Below are 22,821 nucleotides of genomic sequence, written 5' to 3'. Positions count from 1 at the left end.
TTAGTGTTTTGATGTACCGAAGGTAGTTCGGAGTCCCGAATGTGATCACGGACATGACGACGAGTCTCGAAATGGTCGAGACGTAAAGACTGATATATTGGACGGCTATATTCGGACACCAGAAGTGTTCCGGATGGTTTCGGAGAAAACCGGAGTGCCGGAGGGGTTACCGGAACCCCGGGGAAGTATTGGGCCTTAGTGGGCCTGAGGGGAGAGAGAGGACAGCAGCCCAGGAGGTGGCGCGCCCCCTCCCATGAGGGGTCTAAATTGGACTAGGGGAGGGGGGCGCGGCCCCTCTTTCCCTCTCCCTCTCCCTATCTTTCCTTCCCCCTTTCCCTCTTCCTAGTAGGAAGAGGATTCCTCCTCTCCTTGGGGTGCACCAAGGCTAGCTGGCCTCCCCCTTGCTCCTTTATATACGGGGGTGGGGGCACCCAAATACACACAAGTTGATTGTTCCAAGCCGTGTGCGGTGCCCCACTCCACCATAATCCACCTCGATCATATCGTAGCGATGCTTAGGCGAAGCCCTGCGTCGGTAGCATCATCATCACCGTCAGCACGCCGTCGTGCTGACGAAACTCTCCGGTGAAGCTCTGCTGGATCGGAGCTCGCGGGACGTCATCGAGTTGAACATGTGCTGAACTCGGAGGTGCCGTGCGTTCGGTACTTGGATCGGTCAGATCGTGAAGACATACGACTACATCAACCGCGTTGTGCTAACGCTTTCGCTTTCGGTATACGAGGGTACGTGGACACACTCACCCCTCTCGTTGCAATGCATCACCATGATCCTGTGTGTGCGTAGGAAATTTTTTTCAAATTACTACGTTCCCCAACAATATTTCCTTCAGTCTCCCACTTGCACTAGAGTCAATAATCTATATTACATTGTAATGATTCTAACACCCATGGAGTCTTGGTGATGATCATGTTTTGCTGGTGGAAGAGGCTTAGTCAACGGGTCTACCACATTCAGATCCGTGTGTATCTTGCAAATCTCTATGTCCCCCTCCTTGACTTGATCACGGATGGAGTTGAAGCGTCTCTTGATGTGTTTGGTCCTTCGCTAAGGCAATTGCTCCAGTATTGTCACAAAAGATTCTCATTGGACCCAGTGCACTAGGTATTACACCTAGATCGGATATGAACTCCTTCATCCAGACTCATTCATTTGCTGCTTCCAAATCAGCTATGTACTCCGCTTCACACGTATATCCCTCCACGACACTTTGCTTGGAACTGCACCAACGGACAGCTCCACCATTCAATAAAAATACATATCCGGTTTGTGACTTAGAGTCATCCGAATCAGTGTCAAAGCTAGCATCGACATAACCATTTACGACGAGCTCTTTGTCACCTCCATAAACGAGAAACATATCCTTGGTCCTTTTCAGGTACTTCTGGATATTCTTGACCGCTGTCCAGTGATCCACTCCTGGATTACTTTGGTACCTCTCTTCTAAACTTATTGCAAGGCACACATCAGGTCTGGTACACAACATAGCATACATGATAGAACCTATGGCTGAGGCATAAGGAATTACTTTCATTTTCTCTATATCTTCTGCAGTGGTCGGGCATTGAGTCTGACTCAACTTCACACCTTGCAACACAGGCAAGAACCTTTCTTTGACTGATCCATTTTGAACCTCTTCAAAACTTTATCAAGGTATGTGCTTTGTGAAAGTCCTATCAAGTGTCTTGATCTATCTCTATAGATCTTGATGCCCAATATATAAGCAGCTTCACCGAGGTCTTTCATTGAAAAATTCTTATTCAAGTATCCTTTTATGCTATCCAGAAATTCTATATCATTTCCAATCAACAATATGTCATCCACATATAATATCAGAAATGCTACAGAGCTCCCACTCACTTTCTTGTAAATGCAGGCTTCACCGAAAGTCTGTATAAAACCATATGCTTTGATCACTTCATCAAAGCATATATTCCAACTCTGAGATGCTTGCACCAGTCCATAGATGGATCGCTGGAGCTTGCGCACTTTGTTAGCACCTTTATGATCGACAAAACCTTATGGTTGCATCATATACAACTCTTCTTTAAGAAATCCATTAAGGAATGCAGTTTTGACGTCCATTTGCCAGATTTCATAATCATAAAACGCGGCAATTGCTAACATGATTCAGACGGACTTAAGCATCGCTACGGGAGAGAAGCTCTCATCGTAGTCAATCCCTTGAACTTGTCGAAAACCTTTTGCGACAAGTTGAGCTTTGTAGACGGTAACATTACCATCAGCGTCAATCTTCTTCTTGAAGATCCATTTAATTTTTATGGCTCGCCGATCATCGGGAAAATCCACCAGAATCCATACTTTGTTTTCATACATGGATCCTATCTCAGATTTCATGGCTTCAAGCCATCTGTAGGAATCTGGGCTCATCATAGCTTCTTAATAGTCCGTAGGTTCGCCATGATCTAGTAACATGACCTCCAAGACAGGATTACCATACCACTCTGGTGCGGATCATGCTCTGGTTGACCTAAGTAGTAACTTGATCTAAAGTTTCATGATCATTATCATTAGCTTCCTCTCTAGTTGGTGTAGGCATCACGGGAACGGATTTCTCTGATGTGCTATTTTCCAATTCGATATAAGGTACGATTACCTCATCAAGTTCTACTTTCCTCCCACTCACTTCTTTCGAGAGAAACTCCTTCTCTAGAAATGTTCCATTCTTGGCAACAAAGATCTTGCCTTCGTATCTATGGTAGAAGGTGTACCCAATTGTTTCCTTAGGGTATTCTATGAAGACACACTTCTCCGATTTGGGTTCAAGCTTATCAGGCTGAAGCCTTTTGACATAAGTGTTGTGTAACATCCCAAATTTTGCAATTTGGAATGTTATACACTAGATCATCATGCATATCATATTTTCTTGCATTTTGGTCGATCCTAGAAATTTCACGCAACTCAAGGACCCTCGGAGAGAGTTGGAGATTTCGTTATTTTCATATTTGAGAGTTTTCTCGAATTTGAAAAGAGGATCATTTGATTTATTTATTTTATCTTCAATTATTTTTCCGGTGTCAAAAATATATAAGAGAGGGAATAATATGACTTTCCCAAACTGAGGAAAAATGAAGATTCAATAAATAGATCAATTTTCGTTTTCCGGTGTTTATTTTGCATTTTATTTGGATAGGGAAAAATGCGCGTTTTCGAAAATTGCATTTTAGGTCCATAGAAAAGTTCATTTTGTTCGGCTCATTTTTAGGAGTCGGGGAAAATTTACTTTAGTTATTTTGGAGCTCGTTTAGATTTTCTTTTTGTTTTTTTTTCTGCGTGCAAAACCGTTTAAAAAAACGGGAGCAGCGCACTGGGCCAAAGCCCAGCCGGCCGGCCAGGCTAGCCGCCAGCCCCTGCGCGCGCCAGGCGCCAGGCAGGCGAGGCCGCCGCCGCCTCTTCGCTCGATGGCCGAGTCCCAGCGGGACTTAGGTCGGTAGCCCCCCCCCTTTCCTTTATTCTGTTTTCTTTTTCATCTAGGATTCCTATTCCTACTCTATTTCTTGTCCTCTACTCCAAGTAAACCCCCCCTCCCCAATATAAATACCCAAGCACCCCCCTCTAAACATCAAATCAAAACCCCTCTCTCCACCACCCAAGCCGCGCCTCTCACCCGCGTCGCGCCCTGCGTCACCCGCCGCCGCCGCGCCTTGCCTACACCACCCAAGCCGCCCCTCACCCACGCCACCGCCGCCGCCGGAGCCCCTCGCCGGAGGTTGCCCCGCATATCTTTTCCTCGGATCGTTTTCTTCTAATCGTTCTGATTCTTTTCTTCTCTAAACCGTTCCGGTTTTCTAGATCGGTTTTTCGTTTCGATTTTTTCTTCTCCGAAACCCTAGATCGGATTCGTTTTCTTCTCCGATTTAGTTGCCTTGGACCGTTCGCCGGACCGTTCGTCCTAACGAACGTGATCACCGGATTCTTCTAGGTTAACGAACGTCCGTTCGTTTAACCGTTCTTCTTTTTCTTTTCATCGGATTTATTCCGCGTCTTCTCCGCGATCGCGATCTCAGATCCGATCTTCGTTCTAGTTTATCTTCTCGCTCGTTTATCGGAATCAGGTGATTCAAGCGCCTGGAGTTTCGTTTCGAAACCGCCATTCTGTCTAATCAACTTAAACAAGTTTTTGCCCCGGTAAAATTTGACCTAGTTTCAACTTGCTAGAACCGAGTTGTTTTCTTCCGCCGTTTGTTTTCCGTTTCTTTGTTCGGTTCGTTCTTTCTTTGCAACCGGAGTTCTTAAGTTGAACTATCTGGTTCGTTCTCTTGTTCGAGTTTTACCTGTGCATTAGATGAGTACTTATTGTGTGCTTGTTGTTTGTCTGCGATAGATTACCCGGATTGCGCCGCCTGTTACTTCGAAACCCTAGGACTCGCGGATCATCAGCAAGGCAAGTAACACTTTGATCATACCTTTTCTACAACCCATGTTTTATTGCATTAGATCAATCCTCTCACACTGCATGATTAGGATCTAATTAAATTGTGGGATGGTAAGTAGATGAGGTAGTACCTATTACCTGTTTATTATGAAACCTTTGGGAGTTACTTCTATGTTTGCTTATTATGCCATGCTATGCTAGTAGACGTGGATTGGGTGAGTGATATCCATGACAGATGTGAGTTGATAATTTTAATGGTTTATCTAAGGTGGCAACTTAAACACACATCTGGGTGGATTGAGGCACCTGATGTCTATCAGGACTTGCCTGTTTTATTTTGGACCGCCACCCAGGCTCAAAGGGATCATAAGATAATTCATGCTAGAAACTTCCGTGTGCAGCCACATGCTACTATGGGCTCTAGCATAGTTGACTAAGTCGTGCGAACTCTTACGGGGTGGACTAGCAGATGTAGGGGATGTAGGTGTACCGGTCTACCCCACATGTAAGGTGCTAGTGCTTCTGAAAGACTATGTCTCGGTCATCCGTTTCTCAAACACCATGTAGTGCGAGAAAACAAACGGAGGCGATCGAGTCATGTGGGGAAAAGTGCGCAAACCTCTGCAGAGTGTACAAACTAATCATGATTATCCGTGTCCCCGGTTATGGACAACTTGAGTATCTAGTACTTGAATATCGAGTGAATCTCGACATGTTACTTCTAATTAATGTTATTGGGTTTTAATTATTTTTAATTGGGATTGAGAATGCTGTCAACCATTCTCGATGTTTCACAACCACCATGATAGTTAAATAAATTTATTCCTTTGCAGTAGGGAAAAATTGGCTTTACGCAAAACTGTAACCATAGAGCTTTCCACCAGCCATATATGCATATAGTATAGCTGTTTCATTCCATTACTCTCTATGTGTTACTTTGCCAGCATATTCCATGTGCTGACCCGTTTTCGAGCTGCAATGTTAATGTTGCAGACTTTTCAGACGACGATTGAGGTGTTTTAGGTCGTGGTTCTATACTCAGTGATGCCGCTGGAGTTGATGGACCCATTTATCTTCCAAAGTCTTCCGCTGTTATCGATATTAGATGGCCTTCAGCCATATTTATTGTAATAAGTTCTTTTGAGCCATCGATGTAATAAGTGTGTGATTGCAACTCTGCTATAAATCCTCGATGTACTGTGTGGTGTCAGCATTACTGATCCAGGGATGACACCGTAGCACAGTAGACGTGATCCATTCGGGTCAGGTCGCTACAGAGATGGTATCAGAGCACACGCTGACTGTAGGACACGACCACTAAGTTAAAGCCATAGATCACCATTCTCTTCTTATTTTCTAACTCCTCATCTTTTCTACTCTTTTAGGATGACGCACGCGAAGATTAAGTACGCTCAACCGGATGAAGGCACACCATTTGGATTTCACCTGAAGGAAGTCACCAAGTACATGAATATTGGATTACCAAGCTTCACGGGAACCTTCAACGCCACTCTGCCTGAAGAGGAGCGCTGGAAGATTCAAGCTCACATTCCGGGAAGGACATTCGCGCCAATCACGAAGCCTATAGATAGTGTTTTCAATGCACCAACCTGGAGTCTGGGAAGGAGCATGGCAGCCCATATCACCATAGGACGCATTGGAGAAGTTTATCAAGAAGACCTCAAGGACACTATCTACCAGATTTGCGGACGCCGAGATGAACAATGGGAGTTAGTCAGGACCAAGAAGGATAGATCCATTGCATCTTTCATCCAGGAGTTAAACCAGCACATTCGACGCCACGAGAACCAGATGTGCAATGATATGATAGAGTTGAAGAATGCGAAGGCAAGGATCATCGAGCTAGAAGGAGAACTGAAGTCTACACGCAAGGACTACATGGACGAGATCGTAGCTCTAGCAAGACACAATTGCGATCTTAAGCAGGAGATTGAAGAACTCAAGAAGAAGTTAGCATCCACGGAGGAAGACGAGTACTTCGCATGTCCAGACAACTACATCATCATCGACGACACCGATTCAGATCCAAGTGAACCCGACTTTGAAGACGAAGCTGGAGCAGATATCATGGAGTCTTCCATCGGTTCAAATTTCTAGATGACCACCAAATAGTAGTAGTATTCCCCCATGTAAACATTATAGTCGAGCACTTTTGCGATAGTTTTTAGATCGTTGTAAGCCCTTGTTTGATTGATTGAAGTGATTTTGTGTGCATTTGCTCATGTGCATATGGGTAGTGTTTTCCCTTTAGACCCCCTCTATTCTCAATCTCGTCTTTTCTAAACCCTCAGATGCCTCCGAGACGTGACAATGGATTTCCACCGGAGCTCACTCAGTTGATCCAGCAGCAGAATCAATTGATGCAGATGTTAGTTCAGAACCAGCAGAACAACAACAACAACCCACCACCACCACCACCTGTTGACCACTTAGCCCGTTTCCTTAGGCTGAATCCGCCGGTGTTTTCCAGTAGCACCGAGCCAATAGTAGCAGACGATTGGCTCCGCAAGATAGGAAGGGAGTTGACCATGGCAGGATGCACGGATGGTGAGAAAGTGAAGTTTGCCGCACATCAGCTAGGCGGACCCGCGGCAGCATGGTGGGAGAATTTCACAGCCACTTACCCAGTTGACACTGTCACATGGGATCAGTTTCAGCAAGCTTTCCGCACTGCCCATGTTTCAGCAGGAGCTATGGCCCTAAAGAAGCATGAGTTTCACAACTTACGCCAAGGAGGAAGGACTGTTGGCCAGTATGTGGAGGAGTTTAGTAAGCTAGCCCGTTATGCCCCAGATGACGTTGCTACGCATATCAAGGGGATTTGTGGAAAAGTATAGCCTGCCCACTAGGATTCTTAAAACACGTATGCTAGTAAGCTCGCCAGGAGCAGAATACATGGCCAGACAAGGATGTTTCCAAGTACCATTAAGTATAGGAAGGCATGTATTCCCAACGGATTTAATTATTTTGGAATCCCAGGGGTTGGATGTGATTCTTGGTATGGATTGGCTGTCGATGTATGGAGGAAACATCGATTGCGCCAGTAAGACCATTTTGCTTACCACACCAGAAGGAAGAAGGATCAAGTATGTATCCCGGCATGTGCCAAACAGGACACAAGTAAATTCCTTATCAGGAGTTGTGCAGGAGGAAGTACTAGTGGTAAAGGATTTTCCTGATGTATTTCTTGAGGAATTACCAGGCACGCCACCGGATAGAGACATTGAGTTTTTGATTGAGTTATTGCCAGGTACAGGCCCAATATCAAAGCGACCATATAGGATGCCAGCCAAGGATTGGGTGGAAATTAAGAATCGGATTAAGGAGTTATTGGATAAAGGTTACATTCGCCCAAGTTCTTCGCCTTGGGGATCACCCGTACTTCTAGTGGAAAAGAAGGATGGATCATCAAGGATGGTTGTAGATTATCGGGGATTGAATGAAGTAACCATTAAGAATAAGTACCCACTGCCAATGATCAACGATCTGTTTGATCGGTTGCAAGGAGCTAAAGTGTTTTCCAAGATCGATTTGTGATCAGGGTACCACCAATTGAAGATTCGGGAGCAGGACATACCTAAGACAGCATTCACCACGAGATATGGACTGTATGAGTATACCGTTATGTCATTTGGATTGACTAACGCACCTGCCTATTTTATGAACCTGATGAACAAAGTGTTTATGGAGTTTTTGGATAAGTTCGTCGTAGTGTTCATTGATGACATCCTAGTCTATTCAAAGGATGAAGAGGAGCATAAGGAACATTTGCGTTTGGTTTTGGAGAAACTAAGGGAACATCAGTTATACGCCAAATTCAGCAAATGTGAGTTTTGGTTGAAGGAAGTTGGATTCCTCGAACACGTTATATCCGGAGAAGGTATAGCAGTTGACCCCACTAAGGTTGAGACCGTAACCGAATGGGAATCACCAACGACAGTTGGAGAGATCCGGAGTTTTCTTGGACTCGCAGGATACTACCGGAGATTTATTGAGAATTTCTCAAAGATTGCAAAGCCTATGACTGAATTGTTGAAGAAGGATACTAAGTTCAAATGGACTGAGGAGTGTGAGGCTAGTTTCCAGGAGTTGAAGAAACGTTTGGTCACCTCACCAGTATTGATTTTGCCAGATCAAACCAAGGATTATGAGGTGTATTGCGACGCTTCACGTCGAGGACTTGGAGCAGTGCTTATGCAGGAAGGGAGAGTTGTTTCGTATGCTTCACGGCAACTGAAGCCTCATGAGTTGAATTATGCCACGCATGATTTGGAGTTAGCAGCCGTAGTGCATGCATTGAAAACGTGGAGACATTTCCTCATTGGAAATCATTGTGAGGTGTACACGGACCACAAGAGTTTGAAGTACATTTTCACGCAGAAGGAGTTGAACCTCAGACAAAGGAGATGGTTGGAACTCATCAAGGATTATGACCTGAGATTGCATTACCATCCTGGAAAAGCTAATGTAGTAGCTGACGCATTGAGCCGTAAGAGGCATGTCAACACTCTAGTGACGGGAGAAGTACCAAAGGAGTTAGCAGAAAACCTTCGTGAGCTATGTTTGGAAATAGTTCCGAGAGGCTATGTAGCAGCATTGGAGATTCAGTCAACATTGATGGATAAGATCAGAGAAGCTCAGAAATCTGACAAAGAGATTGCTGCTATAAAGGAGAAACTGAGCGAAGGAAAAGCAAAGGGATTTCGTGAGGATGAGCACGATACCCTATGGTTTGAGGACCGTGTTTATGTGCCCAATGACCCGGAGATCAGGAAGTTGATTTTGCAAGAGGCACATGATTCACCGTATTCGATTCACCCAGGGAATACCAAGATGTATTTAGATTTGAAGGAAACATTCTGGTGGACCGGAATGAAGAAGGATATTGCAGCATATGTAGCAGTTTGTGACGTATGTCAGAGAGTAAAGGCAGAGCATCAGAAGCCAGCAGGATTGTTACAACCATTGCCGATACCCGAATGGAAGTGGGATAAGATAGGCATGGATTTTATCACAGGACTACCCAGGACAAAAGCAGGATATGACTCGATATGGGTAGTAGTTGATCGTTTGACGAAGGTAGAACATTTCATTCCAGTTAAGACCACTTACACCAGTGCTAAGTTGGCAAAGATATATATGACTAGGATCATTTGTTTGCATGGAGTTCCGAGGAGTATCGTATCAGATAGAGGAACCCAATTTACCTCAAAGTTTTGGAATCAGTTGCATGAAACTTTAGGAACCAGACTAGAGTTCAACACAGCTTTTCATCCGCAGACAGATGGACAGACCGAGAGAGTCAATCAGATTTTGGAAGATATGCTGAGAGCTTGTGCACTAGATTATGGATCTAGTTGGGACGATAACTTGCCATATGTGGAGTTTTCCTACAACAATAGTTACCAAACCAGTTTGAAGATGGCACCTTTCGAAGCTTTATACGGAAGGAGGTGCAGGACACCGTTGTCATGGGACGAAGTTGGAGACCATCAATTCTTTGGACCAGATTTGATTAAGGAGTCTAAACGGAAAGTTAAGTTGATTCGCTATAGGCTCAAGGTAGCCCAGTCCAGGCAGAAGAGCTACGCAGATTCTAAACGCAAGGAGACAGTCTATGAAACCGGAGACAGAGTTTATCTTCGAGTATCCCCACTTCGAGGAGTTAAGCGCTTTGGAGTTAAGGGAAAGTTAGCACCGCGTTTCGTTGGACCATATAAGATCTTGCAACGTATGGGAGAAGTCGCTTATAAGTTGGAATTACCAGAGGGACTGTCAGGAGTTCATGACGTATTCCATGCTTCTCAGCTGAAGAGATGTCATGCCGAGATGGCAGAGATACCGCTAAGAGATACAGTGCCGCTTGAAGCGATTCAGTTGAAGGACGACTTAACATATGAGGAGAAGCCAGTCAAGATTCTCGAATATGCCAGTAGAGTTACTCGCAGCAAAGTTATCAAGTTTTGCAAAGTTCAGTGGAACCACCACTCAGAGGATGAAGCCACCTGGGAGAGAGAAGAAGATTTGCTCAAGGACCACCCTCACCTATTTTCTAGCCAACCCGAATCTCGAGGGCGAGATTCATCTTAAGGGGGGTAGGTTTGTAACATCCCAAATTTTGCAATTTGGAATGTTATACACTAGATCATCATGCATATCATATTTTCTTGCATTTTGGTCGATCCTAGAAATTTCACGCAACTCAAGGACCCTCGGAGAGAGTTGGAGATTTCGTTATTTTCATATTTGAGAGTTTTCTAGAATTTGAAAAGAGGATCATTTGATTTATTTATTTTATCTTCAATTATTTTTCCGGTGTCAAAAATATATAAGAGAGGGAATAATATGACTTTCCCAAACTGAGGAAAAATGAAGATTCAATAAATAGATCAATTTTCGTTTTCCGGTGTTTATTTTGCATTTTATTTGGATAGGGAAAAATGCGCGTTTTCGAAAATTGCATTTTAGGTCCATAAAAAAGTTCATTTTGTTCGGCTCATTTTTAGGAGTCGGGGAAAATTTACTTTAGTTATTTTGGAGCTCGTTTAGATTTTCTTTTTGTTTTTTTCTGTGCGCAAAACCGTTTAAAAAGCCGGGAGCAGCGCACTGGGCCAAAGCCCAGCCGGCCGGCCAGGCCAGCCGCCAGCCCCTACACGCGCCAGGCGCCAGGCAGGCGAGGCCGCCGCCGCCTCTTCGCTCGATGGCCGAGTCCCAGCGGGACTTAGGTCGGTAGCCCCCCTTCCTTTATTCCGTTTTCCTTTTCATCTAGGATTCCTATTCCTACTCTATTTCTTGTCCTCTACTACAAGTAAACCCCCCCTCCCTCCCCAATATAAATACCCAAGCACCCCCCCCCTCTAAACATCAAATCAAAACCCCTCTCTCCACCACCCAAGCCGCGCCTCTCACCCGCGCCGCGCCCTGTGTCACCCACCGCCGCCGCGCCTTGCCTACACCACCCAAGCCGCCCCTCACCCACGCCACCGCCGCCGCCGCCCAACGCCACGCCGCCGGAGCCCCTCGCCGGAGACCTCGCCGGAGGTTGCCCCGCGTCTCTTTTCCTCGGATCGTTTTCTTCTAATCGTTCCGATTCTTTTCTTCTCTAAACCGTTCCAGTTTTCTAGATCGGTTTTTCATTTCGATTTTTTCTTCTCCGAAACCCTAGATCGGATTCGTTTTCTTCTCTGATTTAGTTGCCTTGGACCGTTCGCCGGACCGTTCGTCCTAACGAACGTGATCACCGGATTCTTCTAGGTTAACGAACGTCCGTTCGTTTAACCGTTCTTCTTTTTCTTTTCGTCGGATTTATTCCGCGTCTTCTCCGCGATCGCGATCTCAGATCCGATCTTCGTTCTAGTTTATCTTCTCGCTCGTTTATCGGAATCAGGTGATTCAAGCGCCTGGAGTTTCGTTTCGAAACCGCCGTTCCGTCTAATCAACTTAAACAAGTTTTTGCCCGGTAAAATTTGACCTAGTTTCAACTTGCTAGAACCGAGTTGTTTTCTTCCGCCGTTTGTTTTCCGTTTCTTTGTTCGGTTCGTTCTTTCTTTGCAACCGGAGTTCTTAAGTTGAACTATCTGGTTCATTCTCTTGTTCGAGTTTTACCTGTGCATTAGATGAGTACTTATTGTGTGCTTGTTGTTTGTCTGCGATAGATTACCCGGATTGCGCCGCCTGTTACTTCGAAACCCTAGGACTCGCGGATCACCAGCAAGGCAAGTAACACTTTGATCATACCTTTTCTACAACCCATGTTTTATTGCATTAGATCAATCCTCTCACACTGCATGATTAGGATCTAATTAAATTGTGGGATGGGAAGTAGATGAGGTAGTACCTATTACCTGTTTATTATGAAACCTTTGGGAGTTACTTCTACATTTGCTTATTATGCCATGCTATGCTAGTAGACGTGGATTGGGTGAGTGATATCCATGACAGATGTGAGTTGATAATTTTAATGGTTTATCTAAGGTGGCAACTTAAACACACATCTGGGTGGATTGAGGCACCTGATGTCTATCAGGACTTGCCTGTTTTATTTTGGACCGCCACCCAGGCTCAAAGGGATCATAAGATAATTCATGCTAGAAACTTCCGTGTGCAGCCACATGCTACTATGGGCTCTAGCATAGTTGACTAAGTCGTGCGAACTCTTACGGGGTGGACTAGCAGATGTAGGGGATGTAGGTGTACCGGTCTACCCCACATGTAAGGTGCTAGTGCTTCTGAAAGACTATGTCTCGGTCATCCATTTCTCAAACACCATGTAGTGCGAGAAAACAAACGGAGGCGATCGAGTCATGTGGGGAAAAGTGCGCAAACCTCTGCAGAGTGTACAAACTAATCATGATTAGCCGTGTCCCCGGTTATGGACAACTTGAGTATCTAGTACTTGAATATCGAGTGAATCTCGACATGTTACTTCTAATTAATGTTATTGGGTTTTAATTATTTTTAATTGGGATTGAGAATGCTGTCAACCATTCTCGATGTTTCACAACCACCATGATAGTTAAATAAATTTATTCCTTTGCAGTAGGGAAAAATTGGCTTTACGCAAAATTGTAACCATAGAGCTTTCCACCAGCCATATATGCATATAGTATAGCTGTTTCATTCCCTTACTCTCTATGTGTTACTTTGCCAGCATATTCCATGTGCTGACCCGTTTTTGGGCTGCAACGTTAATGTTGCAGACTTTTCAGACGATGATTGAGGTGTTTTAGGTCGTGGTTTTATACTCAGTGATGCCGCTGGAGTTGATGGACCCATTTATCTTCCAAAGTCTTCCGCTGTTATCGATATTAGATGGCCTTCAGCCATATTTATTGTAATAAGTTCTTTTGAGCCATCGATGTAATAAGTGTGTGATTGCAACTCTGCTATAAATCCTCGATGTACTGTGTGGTGTCAGCATTACTGATCCAGGGATGACACCGTAGCACAGTAGACGTGATCCATTCGGGTCAGGTCGCTACATGTTGCAACCCTAAACTTTAAGAAACGACAGCTTAGGTTTCACTAGTGCAGAACCGGGCAATAGCACCGGTTCGTAAGGCCCTTTAGTGCCGGTTTAGGAACCGGCACTAAAGTTTCGGCACTAAAGGCCCCCCCTTTAGTACCGGTTCAGCACGAACCGGTGCTAAAGGGGATCCACGTGGCACGAGCCAGCTCCGGGGGCCGGGAGCCCTTTAGTACCGGTTGGTAACACCAAATGGTACTAAATGGTTGTGGGTTTTTGTTTTATTTTGTATTTTTCAATTAAATTTGTGTTATCAATTTAATTTAGGATTGTTTTACGTTATAATGAGTTGTAGTCGTCAGCATCATCATCATCATCGCATATTAATAAATAAATAAACTCTAGCTAGCTAAAAATCATCATAGTCGTCTAATTACCACTATTTAATCATCATAGTCATTACCGCTAGCTATCTAATCATCATCAACGCTGGCTAGCTTAAAGAGGAAACATTCACTTTGTAACAGAAGCAAAGATATCATCAAGTTCAACATAATCATCACCAACATCGAAGTTCAGGACACGGACATGAGACAAGTACTAATTAAGAGCATGAACTAGTAGCTACGTACTGATCCTGTTGCTCCCTCTCAGGTAGAATAACATAGAACATGTATAGCTCTCCTGATTCATCATACTGGAGCATACAGATGAATCTGTCTCCTAATCTTGGGTTGCGCTTCTCCTTGCTGCCCCCTAGTACTTCTCTGCGATCGTTAACAATTTTGCTCCAATCTTTCACTATTAAGCATTCTTCGCTTTCAGAAATCCTGAATGCACTCATGTGCAATGTAGGAAATCTTGGTCGTAAGCTAACCATTGGCATGCGACCTTTTGTCTCGATCCACTTAGGCACAACTGTCATCGGAAGTCCCTGTTGAAGAACATCGTATAGTAATTAATATACTAAGCAATGAAAGTTTAGCTTCAAAAATAATGTATGCAAAAGATGCACTAATTAAGGACAAATATTTAAAATCTTACCATCTTTCGATTATAGATGTGATCGTAGTTCAATACGATCACCATTGGTCGAACGTTTTGAGTACTAACATTTCTAAGTTAAGGAAAAAAATTTGTCTTGACAGTATTAAGATCCTCAAGCCATGAAACATAATGACTTATCTCCTCGCAGTTTAGTTGAGCCCCGGGGCAGTAGTAGGTCATGTCTACCAAGCGCCGGACATGTTTGCTTGAAGAGAAATAAGCTGACAATACAAATTAGTTGTCAACTATTTTTGAATAAACTGTATGAAAGACATAAACATATGCATGCATGGTTGAGAAAAACTCACCAAATGGTAGAACTAGAGGCGTTTGCACATCGACCCAGATGTCTATATTACCTTCAATATCATCTTCCGGACGAATATCAAAGGTGATAACCATATCAGGCTCAAATGCATAAGCCTTGCATAGTGCTTGCCAAGTTTTGCATTCAAAATGGGCGTATGTGTCTCCATTATATAATTTGACGTTGAAAGTATACCCATGCTCCGTCTTCAAGTAAACTCTCTTTACCTCCATATCATCTATAGCACTAAAACCTATCTTATCCAAGACAAAAATTCTTGCATGGCAGGGGATGCGCTAGTAGAATAGTGAAAATTTAAAATTATAAGTTGAAGCAAATGAAGCATAAGTTTTGCATTCAAATAATAATTGACAAAGTGACTTACTGTATCAACTTCGAATGTCTCATCCAGCTTGATGCTGAAGCGCCTACCATCAACAAGGAAATTTTGGTCACACAGGCCGCGCTGGTCTTCACAGTGTTCGCACATAATGAAATCTTTTTCGTCGTCAGATGACATTTCCTATGTTCATATAGGTGAAACATTAAACACCTATATCTAGCCAAATATATATTCATCTAACATTTGACATTAATATATCTAACTATATTCATCTCTAACAATTGACATTACTATATATTTAACTTTTCTATCGAATTCATCTAACATTCGACATTAATGTAACATTTATATAAACTAAAAATATATAAAAAATTAAATAAACAGAAAAACTCATTAACAAATAATATTTTAATTAGATCATCAAATCTCAGATACCTAAATTTTCTTACTAAAAATAAACTAGTTATATTAATTATTCAACTAGTTCAAATCTCATATACCTAAATAAACTAGTTCGACAATTTTCTTACTAAAAATAAACTAGTTATATTAATTATTGAACTAGTTCAAATCTCATATACCTAATTAATATCTAGCTATATTCATCTCTAACAATTGACATTAATATATATTTAACTTTTCTATCTAATTCATCTAACATTCGACATTAATCTAATATTCGATCATCTAATTAACTTTTCTAAAAAACAGAAAACAGAAAATGTGTGTGTGTGTATGTGTGTGTGTGTATATATGTAAAAAAATGTGTGTGTGTGTATGTGTGTGTGTGTATGTGTGTGTGTGTGTGTGTATACTGCAGTGCCGCCCCGTACGCCGCCGCCCCGTACGTACGAGCGGGGACGCCGGCGTACGCGGCGGCGGCGGCGTACGTACGTACGGGCCGGTGCGCGGCGCGGGTGCGAGAGAGACGTACGGCCGCGGCGATGACGGCGGACGGCGGCGGCGTTCGGGGAGGCAGCGCGAGACGACGACGACGACGGGCGGCGGCAGGGACAGCGACGATGACGACGGACGACGGGCGACGGGCGGCGACGACGGGATCGAGCGGCGCGCGCGGCGATGTCTCGCGAGAGGTTGGAGACGAAGTGGGGAGATGAAACTGAAATTTTCGTAAGTGCTATATATATAGGATGGGCCTTTAGTACCGGTTCGTGGCTCCAACCGGTACTAAAGGCCTATTTTTGCCAGGCCAAGCGGCGGGAAACGAAGGCTTTTAGTACCGGTTGGAGCCACCAACCGGTACTAAAGGGGGGGCCTTTAGTACCGGTTGGAGCCACCAACCGGTACTAAAGGCCTTGCGCTGCCACCCCAAAGTTTAGTCCTACCTCGCCCGGCGAAGGGCAGCCGCACTGGTTTATAAACCCAGCCGCGGCTACCTCTTCTATTTATATAGTTTTTTCTTTTCTACATTATTTATTTTCTTCTATTTATTTTTGAGTAATTTTTTTGTATAGTTTTTTTATTTTCTGCATTATTTATTTTCTTCTATTTATTTTCTTCTGGAAATTGAATGTTGCATACTGAACAATTAGGTAAATGACCAAAAAACAACAAATGATATCAGAACATGTTGGAAATTGATGACATCGCTTTAAATGCTGGATACTGAACACAAAAGAAGTCCGGAGTTCAAATAAGTTCAAAAAACATTGAAGTGACCATGTAACAGATGAAGTGCGTCCAGTTTTTGCCGTGACCCTCTCTACTCTTTCGCGCATGCTATGCGGGTGATATGATGATACCATGCCAAGTTTCAACATTTTCAGGATTCATTTTGTAGTGATTTTCAATTTCACGGTCATTTAGCTCTCTAAACAATTAGGTAAATGACCGAAAAACAACAAATGATGTCAGAACATGTTGGAAATTGATGACGTCGCTTTAAATGCTGCATACTAAACACAAAAGAAGTCCGGGGTTTAAATAAGTTATTAAAAATAAAAAAGAGGTGCAATGCTGGTTAATTTGCTTCAAGCCATTCGGAATAGTGTAGACTGCACTGCACATAGCTCAGTGCAATCTATACTATTCCGCAAGGCTTGAAGCTAATCAACATGTAGGTGAGCATTGCAACTCTTCGTCATTGTCTGTGCACTCACGGCTTATAAACCGTTCATACTGCCTCTCTCTTGGCGAGGTGGGACTAAAAACAGCTTGCCATAACCTCATTAGTACCGGTTCGTGGTACGAACCGGCACTAAATGGTGATGGTGGGGCCATAGCCTGACCGCAGGCTGACACAGCCTCTTTAGTACCGGTTCGTGGCATGAACCGGTACTAAAGGTTCGCCACGAACCGGTACTATTGATCGCCGCCACGAACCGGCACTAATGTACACATTAGTGCCGGCTCTAATTCAAACCGGCACTAATGTGCTTCACGTTTGACCCTTTTTCTACTAGTGTTTGTTGCCAAACCAAAGTTCATACGGTGTCGTCTTAACGGATTTAGACGGTGCCCTATTTAACGTGAATGCAGTTGTCTCTAATGCATAACCCCAAAACGATAGTGGTAAATCGGTAAGAGACATCATAGATCACACCATATCTAATAAAGTACGGTTACGATGTTCGGACACACCATTACGCTGTAGTGTTCCACGTGGCGTGAGTTGTGAAACTATTCCACATTGTTTTAAATGAAGGCCAAACTCGTAACTCAAATATTCGCTGATGACCCACAAGTATAAGTGATCAATCTAGTCCTTTCGATAAGTAAGAGTGTCGAACCCAACGAGGAGCAGAAGGAAATGACAAGCGGTTTTCAGTAAGGTATTATCTGCAAGCACTGAAATTATCGGTAACAGATAGTTTTATGATAAGGTAATTTGTAATGGGTAACAAGTAACAAAAGTAAACAAGGTGCAGCAAGGTGGCCCAATCCTTTTTGTAGCAAAGGACAAGCCTGGACAAACTCTTATATAGCACTCCCGAGGACACATGGGAATTATTGTCAAGCTAGCTAGTTTTCATCATGCTTATATGATTCGCGTTCGTTACTTTGATAATTTGAAATGTGGGTGGACCGGTGCTTAGTTACTGCCCTTCTTTGGACAAGCATCCCACTTATGATTAACCCCTCTCGCAAACATCCGCAACTACGAAAGAAGAATTAAGGTAAACCTAACCATGAAACATGTGGATCCAAATCAGCCCCTTACGAAGCAACGCATAAACTAGGGTTTAAGCTTCTGTCACTCTAGCAACCCGTCATCTACTTATTACTTCTCAATGCCTTCCCCTAGGCCTAAATAATGGTGAAGTGTCATGTAGTCGACTTTCACATAACACCACTAGAGGAAAGACAACATACACCTCATCAAAATATCGAACGAATACCAAATTCACATGACTACTTATAACAAGACTTCTCCCATGTCCTCAGGAACAAACGTAACTACTCACAAATCATATTCATGTTCATGATCAGAGGGGTATTAATATGCATAAAAGGATCTGAACATATGATCTTCCATCGAATAAACCAACTAGCATCAACTACTAGTAGTAATCAACACTACTAGCAACCCACAGGTACCAATCTGAGGTTTTGAGACAAAGATCGGATACAAGAGATGAACTAGGGTTGGAGAGGAGATGGTTTTGGTGAAGATGTTGATGGAGATTGACCCCCTCCCGATGAGAAGATTGATGGTGATGACGATGGTGACGATTTCCCCCTCCCGGAGGGATATTTCTCCGGCAGAACAGCTCCACCGGAGCCCTAGATTGGTTCTGCCCAGGTTCCGCCTTGAGACGGCGGTGCTTCATCCCGAAAGCTTCCTTATGATTTTTTCCAGGGCGAAAGACACCTTATACCAGAAGATGGGCATCGAGGGGCTTCCAGGTGGCCCACGAGGCAGGGGCGCACCCAAGGGGCAGGGCGCGCCCTCCACCCCCGTGGACAGGGGGTGGCCCCCCTCTGGTGCTTTCTTTGCCCAATATTTTTAATATATTCCAAAACTGACTTTCGTGGAGTTTCAGGACTTTTGGAGTTGTGCAGAATAAGTCTATAATATTTGCTCCTTTTCCAGCCAAGAATTCCAGCTGCCGACATTCTCTCTCTTCATGTAAACCTTGTAAAATAAGAGAGAAAAGGCATAAGTATTGTGACATAATGTGTAATAACAGTCCATAATGCAATAAATATCGATATAAAAGCAAGATGCGAAATGGACGTATCAACTCCCCTAAGCTTAGACCTCGCTTGTCCTCAAGCGGAAGCCGATATCGAAAAATATGTCCACATGTTTAGAGATAGGTGTCGATAAAATAAAATACGGACATGAGAGCATCATGATCATTCTTAAAACAGCAACATATATATTGTCATATGATTTCTTGTGCCGAAGTAACAATCTATTCACACTTTAAAGTATGAATCAGAAACTTCATTGAAAACTAACAAACTATAATCTCAGTCATTGAAGCAATTGCAATTTATCATAACATCAGAAAGAGTCAATATAAGAGCTTTTCAGAAAGTCCACATACTCAGCTATCATTTAGTCTTTCACAATTGCTAACACTCACGCAATACTTATGGGTATAAAGTTTTAGTCGGACACAGAGAAAGATAGGGGCTTATAGTTTTGCCTCCCAACCTTTTACCTCAAGAGTAACGTCAACAATAATGCTTTATAAAAACCCACATCCAATTGGATATATATATATATATAGGCAAAATTGTGTCTATCATAGCTTGCTACAGCAATAGTTATCTCAGCCGCAACTGCATGCTCCGTGATTCGTGTTGTACGAGAGGGGGAGAAAATAGGCAAAGATTTTGGGGACTTTCCACGGTCGCTTTGGATGGTAAAGGCTGCACCTGTGGGCCTGTCTTTGGTGGTCCTTCTGTCGTGGGCAGGTGTTGATCCTTGGGAATACAGACGCATGTGACGAGACCATGCAGCACGATGGAACCTCTAGCCCTGACGGAAGGTTAGAATAAGAATATTAGAATAAAATATACATCCGAACAACCACACTCGTTTATTCTAAAGGTTAGAATAATCTATGCAAGAGAAAAAGTGATTGCTCTCTTTAGGAACGCCCTGATCATGCGTGCATACTACGTCTGCTCTCTATCGACACACACTTACAAATTACGGGGTCACGCTGTCGCACTGCAGAACCAGTGCATCTTCCCAGTGCGGGAAGCCGGGAACGGCTGTTGGCGTCGGGAACAACGTCTTTTTAGACGCTGCAAATGAATACACATGAGTTTGTTAGGTATAATAAGCAAAAAAAATCTAATTACGTATTTGATCTCATTTTAGGCACAGGCTATGTCGTCAGCCGCGCGGGCCCTGGCGTTTGAACGATGACTACCATGGTCCATCGACTACCGATGAGTTTGCTTTACCAGATGATGGGCATGAGCAAGAGGGGGGCAAGCCTCGCCGCGTACGACATCATAACCGATATGTCCCTATCATACATACAGTACTGCCTTCATATGCTCGATCCTGCGTTGCGAGGAACCGACGTCCCACTATTGTGGAGCCGTCGCTCAACCTACTCGGAGACATCTCACAAGGCACGAGGGATCGTCAGGAAGAACCGTCAAACTTACACTTGGAACCGGAATATTCTTTTGCGAGGAACCGACGTGCCACTATCGTGGAGCCGTCGCTCAACCTACTCAAAGACATCGATCGAAATATCAGAACCGGACGCCTACTATCCCTGTCACGGTCCTTCCGATCACACCCATGGACCCAGAGGACACAAAAGGGGTCCACGGAAGCACTCTGATTGAAATATTTGAAACCATTTTATTGTTATATTGTTTGCGCCAAACCATTTCATTGAAGTGTGACAACGGTATTTGAATAATTAGCCTTTGAAGAAAAAACACATTTTTCATTGAGTAAAATACTTCAGAAGGCTAAATGCAATTACAAAAGGTTAGAATTGAAATGGGTACTTCTTATTTGACCTTTTCTTAGGTTTGGTTTTTATGTATCAATTTTTCAATTGAATTTTTTAACTCAAAGGAAAAAAAGCAAACACACATCTATCCATATGTCCACCCGTGGGACGCAGCTAGGTAGTCATGAACTGCAACGCCTGTACATCGGCCTGGTACGCGCAGAAAAAAAGACGAGGTCAATGGTTGGCTAGGCACGTCTTCTTGTGTGATCCGACATGAGCACGTGCACTCTGTACGGAGGATGATTTTCACACAGGACATTTCTTGCTTGAGGTACAGAAGGCGGCTGAGCACAGCACGATGCGAAGCACAGAAGCACGCGTTCAAAAGAAAGAAAAAAACGAGCTGGGATCCGCACCTGGTTGCTTTAGGTTCGATCGGAGCTAGCAGTCAGATCCGTCATGACGGCTGTACAGAACCTGCATCGACGAGCCGACGGGTGTCACCTGAGTATGAAACGAGCCCGTAACGTATGTTTTTCGAAGGAGGTGGAACCTTGGTCGACGTGATCGGGAGGACTCACCAGGCTGACAAGGTGACCGGGGCCATAAAGTGGTCAGCTCATGGTCTGCCACACATCCCCAATAATTGAACAAATGTGATGGATGAGGCACCGGACCAGGCAAAAGGTACGAATCACAAAGCAGCCGCGAACGGTTCTGATAGCTATTACTACATATCTCTCTCTCTCTCTATATATATATATGTATATATCAAGATCTTTTCAAGACATAGTGCTTGCCAAAGGATAAAGTGTAAAAAGGGAAAGGTGAAGATCATCATGACTCTTGTATAAGGTAAAAGAAAAAAAATAAAAGATAGGCCCTTCGCAGAGAGAAGCAGAGGTTGTCATGTGTTTTTAGGTTGGATGCACAAAATCTTAATGCAAAAAAACATTACTTTATATTGCCACTTGTGAAAGGGACCTTTATTATGCAGTCCGTCGCTTTTATTTCTTTCATATCACAAGATCGTATAAAGCTTATTTTCTCCACACTAATAGATAATACATATTTAGAGAGCAATTTTTATTGCGTGCAACAATGACAACTTACTTGAAGGATCTTACTCAATCTATAGGTAGATATGGTGGACTCCCATGGCAAAACTGGTTTTAAGGATATTTGGAAGCACAAGTAGTATCTTTACTTGGTGCAAAGAATTTGGCTAGCATGAGGGGGAAAGGCAAGCTCGACATGTTGGATGATCCATAACAATATACTTTATTTTGGATATAAGAAAACATAACCCACTACGTTGTCTTCCTTGTCCAACATCAACCTTTTAGCATGTCATATTTTAATGAGTGCTCACAATCATAAAAGATGTCCAAGATAGTATATTGATATGTGAAAAGCCCTCTTTTTTTATTACTTCATATTAATTGCAACGATGACCAAAACTATGTTTGCCAGCTCTGAACAACTTTTATTCATCATACTCTTTATATGTGAAGTTATTACTCTCAATAAGGTCAATATGATCTTTTTATTTCTTTTTATTTTTTCTTTCATTCCCTCAATATCATAGCAAGATAGCAAAGTCATCGACTCAAAACTAATCTTTATTATATATAGCTCACGGCCTCGATTACATAGATAAAGATCAACACAAAAACTCAAAGCTAGATCATACTAAACTTTATTTTAGTAGATCAAGATATAATCAAAAGGATCGAACTAAGAAAAACGGTAAAGATAGAAGTGTGATGGTGATATGATACCGCGGCACCTGCCCCAAGCTTGGCAGTTGCCAAGGGAAGTGCCTA

This window comes from Triticum urartu, chromosome 3 (assembly GCF_003073215.2).
Source record: "Triticum urartu cultivar G1812 chromosome 3, Tu2.1, whole genome shotgun sequence".
NCBI lineage: Eukaryota > Viridiplantae > Streptophyta > Magnoliopsida > Poales > Poaceae > Triticum > Triticum urartu.
Note: the sequence above shows the minus strand (reverse complement) of the source record.